The 2,562-nt window shown below is 45.8% G+C and overlaps 1 non-coding gene and 1 pseudogene across 2 annotated transcripts; one reads left to right on the top strand and one right to left on the bottom strand.

Annotated features, from left to right (window-relative positions):
- Positions 1-231: 231 nt before the first annotated feature.
- On the bottom strand, positions 232-1,426 carry LOC126948358 (transmembrane protein 183A-like; annotated as a pseudogene). The gene has a single exon (XR_007723412.1). The product of XR_007723412.1 is annotated as a transmembrane protein 183A-like (transcript).
- A 585-nt stretch (positions 1,427-2,011) lies between these two features.
- Positions 2,012-2,118, top strand: LOC126949392 (U6 spliceosomal RNA). Its single transcript, XR_007723699.1, has one exon. It is a non-coding gene; the product is annotated as a U6 spliceosomal RNA (small nuclear RNA).
- Positions 2,119-2,562: the final 444 nt, after the last annotated feature.

The following is a 2,562-nucleotide window of genomic DNA, read 5'->3' as shown; positions in this document are numbered from 1 at the left end:
AAACAGGGCCACTCTTTTTAAATGCAAATTTTTACATTAAAATACGTTTATAAATCATAGTAGGTGTTCTTCCTCTGGATTCAACATTTCTCCCTTCCCTAACAGGAGCCCTGGAACCTGAAGAGCATGTACATTACTAACCAGACATACAATCCAGCCGCCTTGTCCAAATTGGAATCTGATTGCTAATGGACTAGACTCGGGGCTGCCCCAAGGGATGGGCAGCAGTAACTATGCTCTCAGGGAGAATGGGTACTGAGGATGCCACCAGTCAAAGAGCCGAACTTTGTGCACTGGGTCCAGGATGACTTGCACACCCTGCTCACTGCGCAGTTTCCGATCACCATGGACAGGGGAATCTTGGAACACCAGTCTCACTGGATGATGCCACATGTCCGTGCTCACACTGATAGTAAACAGAGTAAATATCATGCCCATGACAATCGGAACACAGATGAAACTGAGGGTGGTGACCTGCAGTAGGCAGCAGTGCTGGTCTGAATTGGTATGAACATCTTGTTACTGAACGGGAGGCTGCAATCCTCCTGTACACTTGCTCTTTAACCTAGGGGACTGTTTTTTGAACTTGAAGTTGAATTCCCACATTGGTTCCTGTCTGTTCCCAACAATCTTTCTGCATCAGAAAAGTAAGCATTTGGAATTCTTTAATGTGCTGGGGGTGCTTTCTGGAATGGCTGGATTCTTGGAGATTCGAGCAGCAAATGGCTCATACATATGGTACAGAGATCGGATCACACAAGCCCGGAGACAGTACAGCTTCTCCATTGACTCTGGTCGCAGACGCAAAGGCAGGGAAGCGTCCAGCGGGTAGTGCCTTCGGTACAACCTGGTCCAAAAAGTAGCAGTGCAAGTGACAGTCCAGGCATTCTTACAAATCAGGGAAAAATTCACAATGTCCTCAGGAGGGATATAGGAGACCAGCAACAGCCAAATACCCATGGGATACTCTTCTCCAACAGCCCCGTCCACTTCTTCTTTGTGCCTCTTGCTTTTCTTTTCTCTGGAGACAGTTCTCTCGTGGATGCTTTCCTCCTGGGCATCCATCTCATCACTGCTGTCGATGATGTCACAGGGCTCACCAGTCCCAGAAAGAGCTTCCTCTGCAGGAACCTGAGAGGCTTCCAAACCACAAAGAGATTTTACTTCCTGCTGAACAGCGTTGGTTACGGTTTTCTTGACTCGTCCAGATCTCATGACAGCCGGATCCAACTTGGCGTAATCCGCCATGGTCACTCGGCCGGAGCAGGCTTCGTGGGCCCGGAACTTGAGTCGCTTTCCTCTCTTGGGCACGGCGACCGTATTGGGGCGAGGCCTGCCTAGCAGGCCGGTTCCCCCGGCTGTGTCTCTGGCCGGAGAGTCGGTCACGGGAGCCGCAGGTCAGCTCCGCCCGGCTCCGCGGCCATCCCACACCAGAGATTAATTCTTTCTAAGGTGCTACCGTGGTCATTGGGGCTGTTCACACATATTCCAGTTCATCTCCCTTTGGAAACATAACAGGTTTGGACTCTTCTCTCCTTTTGAAATTATGCTTGGCCATGGGACTTACTTTGGCCAATGAAATATGAATAAAGTGACATGTCACTTCTGGCTCAAAACTTTAGGAGCCAGTGCACAATTTGCACATTTCCCTATTTCGTGCCTGTATGATGATGACAGTGTGAATTGAGATGGAGCTTCTGCCAGCCTGGGGCCCAAGAGACCTAGATGACCTTGGCTCCTCGGTGAACCCACACTGGGAGGTAGCATGAGTAAGAAATAAACCTTATTGCATCACTGAAGTTCAGGGCTGGTTGTCACTGAAGCATAATTGAGATTATCCTGACTGATATGATTCCATGTATTTTTACATAACAATATGGCGAAAAATTAATCAATGTCCTTCCACTTCAGGAAAATGCATAAATGGATATGAGGACTGTGTGACTCTGAGACAAAGGGAAAACATACATCTTCATAGTCAATGATTTTTCAATTTAAAACTAATATTGTAGTGCTCGCTTCAGCACCACACATACTAAAGCTGGAATGATACAGAGAAGATTAGCATGGTCCCTGTGCAAGGATGACACACAAATTTGTGAAGCATTCCATATTTTTTTTGAAAAGAAAATAATATTGTAATGTATTTCTACAAGTAAAGTGAAGAAAGGAAAGTATATGATTCATAGGAATAAAGTAAATCATGAGTTTTGTGAAAATGGCACCAAAAATTCAGAAAGAAAGGGAAAAGTCAACTCTGAGACTCCAAGCTGATTTGTTCCCATTTTGTTCTGTGTCCTTCTACTGTTGTTACCCAGACAACACTGCATGCAATGTGGCAGAACAGGTGCAACCTTGCACTGCTGTGATAAGAGAAGGTATTTAGAAGTGTTACACAAGACATGTTATGACAATCCAGCTTCTGCCAATGAATGGAGCATTTTGTGTTTGGATCCTGAAGAAGAAGTTACTCTTCTTGTCAAAGGAAAGAAACTAAATTATCCTTCCCAAGGCCACACCTAGGCAGAAACACATACAGGATACAGAAGGTCAGGTAGAACC

Source organism: Macaca thibetana, chromosome 2 (genome assembly GCF_024542745.1).
Source record: "Macaca thibetana thibetana isolate TM-01 chromosome 2, ASM2454274v1, whole genome shotgun sequence".
Lineage (NCBI taxonomy): Eukaryota > Metazoa > Chordata > Mammalia > Primates > Cercopithecidae > Macaca > Macaca thibetana.
The sequence above is the reverse complement of the archived record's forward strand: the minus strand, read 5'-3'. Positions and strand labels throughout refer to the sequence as shown.